The following is a 10,382-nucleotide window of genomic DNA, read 5'->3' on the forward strand; positions in this document are numbered from 1 at the left end:
CCCATAGACATTTATTTTTGAGTGGCAAAGCAGAGGGAGTTAGGTGTTTGCACTGGATCTGATCCTGCAAGGTGCTGAAAACCTCCTGCAGTGCTCTGAGCACCCACAGCTACCACTACCCTCCATGGTTGTTGAAGGCATTTGACACTTTGGAGAATCATGCTGACTTGTGAGCCACAAGGAAATAAAATTTTGATCTGTATGACATATCCAGGCTCAGTACCTGATCCTGAGAGAAAATGATGGGATGGATAATGAAAAGGAGGAATCCTCAGGGGATAACACATCTTGGGTTGCAGCCAGGTGTCCAAGGGGATGATAAGTCACAACATAAGCATAAGCCTGCAAATCTGTCCCATGCAAAGCAATAGATGAGCACTGCTGATGGCCTTCTACCTAAAGAGCACCGTCCACAGCTTAACTTCTGATACCTCTATTCTGGGCTTGTACATTGGCCCATACCCTCTGCAAGGCCTGTGGAATAGAAATGAGAAATCACATTGTAAAACCAGGTTGCCGTATGCTATACATGTGTAATTTATGACAAACATGTCATCACACAAGTGCCACACCTTTCATTGTGCAAATAAGCTGCAATGCTTAAGCAGTACTAACCCATACCCCGGCAGTTGACTCTCGCTGCTAGGCGATGAAACTATTGACTCTCACTGCTTGGCAACCCAGCCCAGAATATTGCCACTAGGCAGTACTGCTGGGTGTGGACACCAATCCCTTCCCATCTAAGTCCAAAATTTAGACAACTCTGAGGTCCTCAAATCCTCTGCTAAGATACCACAGGAAGTGCCTAAACTTCGTGAGCACCCAAAATTCACACTTAACGCTCACCTAGGTGTCCAGGTTTCTGCCTCTGGACATGCACACTGCTGCCTTAGTCCAGCCCGGCCACCAAGCCCATACATACGCCCCAGCAGGATTCTCAAACCAGGTGAAATGTGGATCCAATTGAGTAGGTGTGCTCAGAGCACTCCTTACTCCACACAAAACAACCTGAGGGACAAGAAGAGGTGCCATAACCACAAAACTATTAAGTGAGTCACACTTTGGTCCAATGTATAGTATTTATAGACAGTGGCACTGCTTCAACTGGCAAGATTGAGAGGGGCCAACATCAGAATAACCCAGAGCCCAGTGATTAGGGCACTTACCAGAATGGTGGGAGATCCGGGTTTAAATCCCTTCTCATCATCAGAAACAGGGGAATTGAACTAGGGTATCCCACATCCAAGTGAGTACACTAACCACTTAATTTAACTCTCTGAGAGGTAGGACTTTTAGGACACACCCTTCTCCTCAACATTTGCTATTGGCTAGTTTAGGTAGCTCCCAACCTAGAACACTGGCTTTTATTTATCTCATTCTTAGGAACCTGTCTCTCTGATGCATAGGTGCCAACTTTCCCCGGTGCCAGTGGGTGCTCGTGTCCCCCCAGCCCTGCCCTGACTCCACCCTTTCCTTGCCCCTGCCCCACCCCCATTCCAACCCCTTCCTCAAAGTCCCCGCCCCAACCGCACCCCCTCCCTGCCCCTATTGGATCCCTTCCCCAAATCCCCGCCCCGGCCCCGCCTCTTCCCCCAAGTACACTGTGTTCCCCCTCCTCCCCCCTCCCTTCCAGCTGCACGAAACAGCTATTTTGTGGCACAAGCGCTGGGAGCTAGGGGGAAAAAGCGGGCACACGGCACGCTCAGGGGAGGAGGTGGAGGTGGAGATGAGCTGGGCGGGGGGGGTCAGGGAGCTGCCAGTGGGTGCTGAGCACCCACCAATTTTTCCCCATGGGTGCTCCAGCCCCGGAGCACCCACAGAGTCAGTGTCTATGCTTTCATGCCTTACTCAGGGCGGTGGAATCCACTGGGTGGATAAGCACCTAAAAGTTAGCTGCAGAAGCACCCACATCCTGTTATGGATTTGGGCCGTAGTTTCTCCAAGCATCAGTTTCCCATCTGTAAAATTCATAGATTCTAGGGCTGGAAGGGACCTCGAGAGGTCATCGAGTCCAGTCCCCTGCACTCATGGCAGGACTAAGTATTATCTAGACCATCCCAGATAGACATTTATCTAACCTACTCTTAAATATCTCCAAAGATGGAGATTCCACAACCTCCCTAGGCAATTTATTCCAGTGTTTAACCACTCTGACAGTTAGGAACTTTTTTCCTAATGTCCAACCTAAACCTCCATTGCTGCAGTTTAAGCCCATTGCTTCTTGTTCTATCCTTAGAGGCTAAGGTGACCAAGTTTTCTCCCTCCTCCTTATGACACCCTTTTAGATACCTGAAAATTGCTATCATGTCCCCTCTCAGTCTTCTCTTTTCCAAACTAAACAAACCCAATTCTTTCAGCCTTCCATCATAGGTCATATTCTCTAGACCTTTAATCATTCTTGTTGCTCTTCTCTGGACCCTCTCCAATTTCTCCACATCTTTCTTGAAATGCGGTGCCCAGAACTGGACACAATACTCCAGTTGAGGCCTAACCAGTGCAGAGTAGAGCAGAAGAATGACTTCTCATGTCTTGCTCACAACACACCTGTTAATGCATCCCAGAATCATGTTTGCTTTTTTTGCAACAGCATCACACTGTTGACTCATATTTAGCGTTTGGTCCACTATAACCCCTAGATCCCTTTCTGCCGTACTCCTTCCTAGACAGTCTCTTCCCATTCTGTATGTGTGAAACTGGTTGTTCCTTCCTAAGTGGAGCACTTTGCATTTGTCTTTATTAAACTTCATCCTGTTTACCTCAGACCATTTCTCCAATTTGTCCAGATCATTTTGAATTATGACCCTATCCTCCAAAGCAGTTGCAATCCCTCCCAGTTTGGTATCATCTGCAAACTTAATAAGTGTACTTTCTATGCCAATATCTAAGTCATTGATGAAGATATTGAACAGAGCCAGTCCCAAAACAGACCCCAGCGGAACCCCACTTGTTATACCTTTCCAGCAGGATTAGGAACCATTAATAACTACTCTCTGAGTACGGTTATCCAGCCAGTTATGCATCCACCTTTTAGTAGCCTCATCTAAGTTGTATTTGCCTAGTTTATTGATAAGAATATCATGCAAGACCATATCAAATGCCTTACTAAAGTCTAGGTATACCACATCCACCGCTTCTCCGTTATCCACAAGACTCGTTATCCTATCAAAGAAAGCTATCAGATTAGTTTGACATGATTTGTTCTTTACAAATCCGTGCTGGCTATTCCCTATCACCTTACCACCTTTCAAGTGTTTGCAGATGATTTCCTTTATTACTTCCCTGGCACAGAAGTTAAACTAACCGGTCTGTCGTTTCCTGGGTTGTTTTTATTTCCCTTTTTATAGATGGGCACTATATTTGCCCTTTTCCAGTACTGGCTTGGCTGTGCTGTCTAGAAGACCATTCCGTGTCATCCAGCGGTGGGTAGTGAGGATAAAATAGCAGGTATGCAGTGCATGCTTATTCCTGCATGCCAGGACCTGAGATCTGGGGAGCTTGTTCAGGGGGCTCTTCCTTTCCTGTATGGGTATGTAGCCCAAGTTATGATCTAGTCCTAAATTTGGGATATTTGGGAAAATTTCTCTTACCTGGAAGAAAATTAATTCTTGCCAAAGGAGGAGGATTCCCAGCTTTAACAATCAACTGACTCTTCTTTAAAAGTGACCTGAGGCTTTATTCTTTCATCCTATGTGCATATCTGGGCAAAGGCATTTAATCAGATTTCCCCGATATTCAGTCTTTTTAATAAATATTCTTAAGACAAGTTTCTGTAGCTGCCTGCTGAGAATTTAATTTAGTGCCATGTGTATCAATAGTCTTACCAAGCATTTCAGAGGTTCATAAACATTATCCAGCCGTGACTGAAAAAAAATAGTTGAAGCCTATCTATCTTCTCAAGGAAACAGTTGCTGCATGCATTTCCATAATATCCCCATCTTCTGTGATAGCAAGGTCATAAGTATCTGGGGTGCTCTGAGAAAGTAAATAGCTGGTTAATACACTTCTCCCAGCAGCAACTGCTGATGCAGGAAGTTTGAAGCTGGCTGGGGAGCCCCAAGGACATGAACCAAGAGGCCAGAATTGTGGATGCTGATGGAGCTGCTAAAGCTTCTCTGCTGTTGCTCTCATGTCTGTGCTTCCCCATGAAACAAGAACACAATGTTCAAAGAGAAAAAATTTCAAAAGAAGCAGAGGTAGACAGTAGAGCCAAACTTGAAAGGAAAACATAGTAGAAAAGGATATGCTGGCATAAAGCCCTGTTTCAACAGAACAGCTTAACAAACAGCCATCCGGCCTGCCCCCTGCCTCAGCTGTTTTCTCCTAACTTGCTTCTGGGCTTTTAAAGCCTGATTTGCAAATCATCAGTGTGCACAGCGCACCTAGCTTGCATGGATGATTACTAGAAATTCCAAATCTGCTAGGAGGTCACAATGACTGAGATTTGCCATTGTGCATGCGTTTTTTGCGTGTGTCCCTGGGCTTCTGATGATGGGGGAGGGGGGTGTTATATCTATCTGAATTATTATTTCTCCAAATGCAGCAGAGAGCTCACTAGGATTATTATACAACATTTTTTTCAAGAGGGACTTAGCCAAAGTATGATTTAACAATCTGTAACACACTTTAAATATAATATGTCTCCTTTGCAAAATAAGGGAATATATACTAGTAATAGGATAAAAGTAATATGTGCCATTTGAATTAGAGGTAGGAACTGTGGATGTAGGCAGTCAATTGTAGAGTGTCACATGTTTACACTGAAACATAAACCTGGGCTGAATGTGCATCTATAAATTTGCTTATTGTTTCTTTTACCCTAATCTCTGCCTCTCTATTCTTAGATTGTGCAAACCTCAGAGAAGTAGGGTATTGGAAAGCATGTAGACCTAGATCCACAAAGGGACTTAGGCACTGCGATGCTCAGCATTTCAATAGCTAACTTTTAGACACACAGAAAATCATGGGAACAGCCCTGTGATCCACAAAGCTGAAGTTAGGCACCTAGTCTCCCTGTACAGTGAATGGGGGGAGACAGGCACCTTACAGTGCAATCCACAAAAGTTGGCATGCTAGGCAGGGGGTCACCTAAGCTAGCCAATGGGAGATGCCAATAAAAAGTGTGTGCAAAGCCCCATCTCTCTTAGAGATAGGTGCCTAAGTCCAGGCTGCAGGAAGGTGCCTATCTCTGCTGAGCAATCCACAAATGGGAACCTGTTGGAGTCAGGTGGCTTAGGTGCCTAATGAATTGCTTGCAAACATGATTTAGCCAACTGCTATGTGCCACCAAAAGAGCTGGAGAAGGAGTCAACCTTAGAACTTTTAGTCCAGCTGTTAGAGCATGTGGCTGGGATGTGGGAAACTTAGGCCTGGTCTACACTTCTACAGTAAATCACTCTAAGCTACACTACTTCAGTTATGTGAATAACATAACTGAAGTTGACGCTTTCCCACCACCTTACCTTATGTTTCTCAGGGAGGTAGAGTACAAAAATTGACAGGAAAGCACTCTCCCTTTGATTTTGCACATCTTCACTAGATCCGCTAAATTGATGCTGCTGCATCTGCAGTGATTTAGCTTCATAGTAAAGACATGGCCTGCAGGTTCAGTTTCCCCTTCTATCAGGGAGGGGAAACAGGAGCCTCCCACATCTCACAAGAGTAGTCACACCACTGAGCTGTGAGATATTTTGAGAGCAGGATCCTCTGCTGAAGCTGTTCCACTGTAGCTAACTAATGAAAGAACGATTGGAACCAGGGGACTGGACCTCGTCTCCTGTGTCCCAGGTGAGGGCCCTAACCATAGGATTATCAAGTCAGTACCTCTCATTCTTGGCCCAATGACTGTTCCACTGTTGCTAAATACTTAAATAGTCATTGGGCCAACAAGAGAATGACTCTATCAACAAGTGATTAAGGTACCCTTGTGGGCGACCCAATAGCCAGTCGCCTGGCTCCAATCACTGTTTCATTATTTATCCCCAGTGGAACACCCTCAGCAGGAGACACTGGAAAAGCTCCCAAATCAGATGTCCAGTAGTTAGTTATGGCATGCTCCTGAGACATGTGGGAGAGGCCCATTCAAATCCTTTCTCCCCATCTGGCAGAGTGGGAGCTTGAAGGTGGGTCTCCCACATCCCAGGCAAGTGTGCTAACCACTGGGCTAAAAATTATAAAGTAGGCACCACTACCTCCTCTTTCCCTGCCCAGATTTTGAATGGGGCTGACCCAGGAGACAGCCTCTGAATGTGCCTACTGGACTGGTCTTTGCCCACAATTTAGGCAGACAAATGTCAGTCCTCCCTCCATTTGTGAATCGCTCTGTGGCTCAGACAGGAGATAGGCATCTGGATGCCTAGAAGGAGGAAGCAGTGCACATGTCCAGAGGCTGAAACTTAGGTGCTGAGGGAACTTTTACCCTGAAAATTTAGGTGCTGAGTGGATTTAGACACCTAGACAGCTGGGTGCAAGTTTTGTGGAGTGGAGGGGAGACAAAACTGGGATTTAGGCACCTGAATCTGGGGTGTAGGTGCCTAAGTACCTTGGTGGATCTGGGCCCTAGTACACTGTGGTGCTGCTGTAAAAGGAGCCTTTAATAAGGGCAGCTCAATTTGTATACATTTCAAGCACGCCTGTCCTGAGCCTGACTTCTCACAAACCATAGGATCATCTTTAAGTGTCTGTCCATTTGTAAGATGTTCATTGCTATAGAACATAGGCCTCATGCAGAGCTTGGTAAAATTCAGTGGTTTCAACTTTGACAGGTTTGAAATCTACACTCAGAACAAAACCCAGGGGCAAAACAAAGACAAAACCTAGCAACTGTGTGACATAGAGCTGCAGGCTAACAAGTGAGTTAGCCTTCTGATCACTTAGGCACCAATTAGTTCCCCTGGAGAAAGCTGAGTGGGGAATATGTGACTAATTAGCTGGCCAGTCTGGGGTCTGACAAACCAATTAGCCCTCAGCTGAGGGCTATAAAAGACTACACAGGACAGAAGTAAAGGAAGAGAGGATTGTGTTGGCTGAGCTCAATATGCTCTGAGATCCCAGGGGAAGGAGTCTCTGGCCCTGTGGGAAAGGGCAAGAAATGACTGTAAATACTTGGCTGTGCAAGAATGTATTGAGATGGGTGGTGGGAATATAAATAAATAATGTGGAGGTGCCATTCGTTGGCGAGGCTGAGACATGAGTGGGCATGGACAGGCAGCACATCTATGTTTTCACAGCTCTAGCAAAGGGGGAACATTTATAGAAAGGTACGTGGGGGGCAGATACATGAGATATATTTGTAACCCCCTGTGCATGAGGCTGAAAGTGGACTAAGTAATGATTTCAAGCTTATTCCTTATTTCCTTTCACTAACTGTAAGTCACATTAATCCCTTACTCATGTTGAGCAGTATCTTTAGTCTGCAAAGGAAAGTATAACTCAGTGTTAGTAAGGATGGCAGAATGTGCCCCCATGTGAGTGCATGGAACAGTGTGTCAGTGAGGGGAAAAGACATTGTATAGCATCCAAAAAAATTCTCTAAACCATAAAGCAAGCAAAAATGACAGGCAGTGATCACATGTGTGTTGCCAATAAATGACTCCATATGGTATGACCGAGAACCTGAATTTGTATCAGCAATTTTCACTGGCTGTTAGCAGATTTTAAGCTGATAGTGCATAATATCCTTGACTTTTGTCCAATATTAGTTATAAATGGACAAAGTGACTTTTTAGTTCCAATATTTGAGCATTTTAGTGCCTTTTATTTAAAGATCTCAAAACACTGTGAAAACCATGAACTTATAATGACAAGCCAGGTTCACTCCCCTCAGACAACCCAACTAGGGTGTTGTTACAACTGCACAAACACTATTGAATTAACCCTTACACCATGTCCGTTAGGAAAGCGGTATTAGTTTCTCTAGTTTCCGATTAATGATTCAGAGTACTTAACTTATGTCCACAAGGTCAGGCTGTGGTCCAGACTCTCTGAAGGGCAACCTACCGTCTGAGAGTGCAGCTCTACACCAGAATTTTTACCAAGCATAGAGCCCTAATCCCTAACTTTGGGTACGTCTACACTACAGGATTATTCCGAATTTACATAAACCGGTTTAACAAAACAGATTGTATAAAATCGAGTGTGCGCGGCCACACTAAACACTTAAATCGGTGGTGTGCGTCCACGGTCCGAGGCTAGCGTCGATTTCTGGAGCATTGCACTGTGGGTAGCTATTCCGTAGCAATCCCATAGTTCCCGCAGCCTCCCCCGTCCCTTTGAATTTCCGGGTTGAGATCCCAGTGCCTGATGCGGCAAAAATCATTGTCGCGGGTGGTTCTGGGTAAATGTCGTCAGTCACTCCTTCCGCTGGGAAAGCAACGGCAGACAAGCATTTCATGCCTTTTTTCCCTGGATTGCCCTGGCAGATGCCATAGCATGGCAATCATGGAGCCTGTTTCGCCTTTTGTGACTGTCACCGTATGTGTACTAGATGCCGCTCACAGAGGCGATTCAACAGCGCTACACAGCAGCATGCTTTTGCTTTTGCATGATAGCAGAGATGGTTACCAGCCATATTGTACCATCTACCATGCCATAAATTGGTAATAAGATGATCGTGGCTACCAGTCCTTTTGCACTGTGCCATTTGCTGCTGTCATAAGTGCCCCTGGCTGCTCTTAGCCAGGGGCGCAAAAGCCAAAATTGGGAATGACTCCCTGAGTCGATCCCTCCTTTTTGGTATCTAAAAATAGAATAGGTCCTGCCTAGAATATGGGCAAGTGTACTAGAGAATCACTGTATCAGAGAACCAGAGAGCACAGCTGCTCTGTGTCAGATCCTGCATAGATTATGAGCTGTATGCTATTCACAGGGGGTGTTCCTGCAACAACCCCACCTGTTCATTCCATTCTTCCCCAGCCTTCCTGGGCTACCATAGCATTGTCCCCCCACTTGTGTGATGAAGTAATAAAGAATGCAGGAATACTTGTTAGTGAGAAATGAGTGGAAGGCAGCCTCCAGTTGCTATGATAGTCCACATAGGACATTAAGGAGTGTGGAGAAGAGGAGCCCAGCATCCTGCTGCTAGTCCAGGGGCAATTGAATCTTTTCTTTACACATGAAGGGTGGGGGCTGATGAAGCTCAGCCCCCTGTTGCTATGATGATGATGGTTATCAGCCATATTGTACCATCTACCAGGAAAAATTAGGGCCAGGCGCCCTTGATTGACCTGACGGATGCTAGTCAGCATGGTTACCAGTCCTTTTGCACTGCCCCATGTGCCAATAGGCTGATGATGACGATGGGTATCAGTCTTATTGTACCATCAGCCACCCATGGCGGGGGGGGGGGAGCAAGGATGTTGGTGTTGAGTGCTGCACCATCGCATCTATCTGCAGCATTCAGTAAAGATAGGGTGACATGTAAAAGAGTCAAGAGAGGATTGTTTTCCCTTTCACTTCTGGGGGTGGGTGGGTGTGTGCGTAAATTGCCTAGCTATGCCCTGACCCACCGCGGACACTGTTTTTGACCCTAGAAGCATTTGGAGCTCAGCCAAGAATGCAAATGCTTTTCAGAGACTGCAGGAACTGTGGGATAGCTTGAGTCCTCCAGTCCATGAGCGTCCATTTGATTCGTTGGCTTTCCGTTACGCTTGTCACGCAGCACTGCGCTGAGTCCCTGCTATGGCATCTGTCTGGAGATATTTAAAAAATGATTTTGAATTTCGTCTTCTGTAACGGAGCGCTGATAGAACAGATTTGCCTGCCCTTACAGCGATCACGTCCGCATCGTCCATGCTGGAGCTCTTTCTTTATTTTGATTTTTAACTGCATCACCACCCGTGCTGATCGGAGCTCCACGCTGGGCAAACAGGAAATATTCAAAAGTTCGCGGGGCTTTTCCTGTCTACCTGGCCACTGCATCCGAGTTCAGATTGCTGTCCAGAGCGGTCAGTGGTGCACTGTGGGATACCGCCCGGAGGCCAATACCGTCGATCTGCGGCCACACTAACCCCAATCCGATATGGTAATACCGATATTAGCGCTACTCCTCTCGTTAGGGAGGAGTACAGAAACCGGTTTAAAGAGCCCTTTATACCGATATCAAGGGCCTCTTAGTGTGGACGGGTGTGGCGTTAAATCGGTTTTACGCTCCTAAAACCGGTTTAAACGCGTAGTGTAGACCAGGCTTTTGAGACCTGTGTTTTAACCATCATGTTATTCTTCTTTAAGTCCCTGAACCTGCCATCAATGAAGTCACCACCAGAACTTCAATAATTTCAATGGTGCATAATTGGTCCTATTCTAGAAAATATCAATTGTTGGATAAATGTAACACACTTGTGCAATAACTCCGCAGGGTGTCATGTCAAAGTTAATTACATTTTTTA

This window comes from Mauremys mutica, chromosome 1 (genome assembly GCF_020497125.1).
Source record: "Mauremys mutica isolate MM-2020 ecotype Southern chromosome 1, ASM2049712v1, whole genome shotgun sequence".
In the NCBI taxonomy this organism is placed as follows: Eukaryota; Metazoa; Chordata; order Testudines; family Geoemydidae; genus Mauremys; species Mauremys mutica.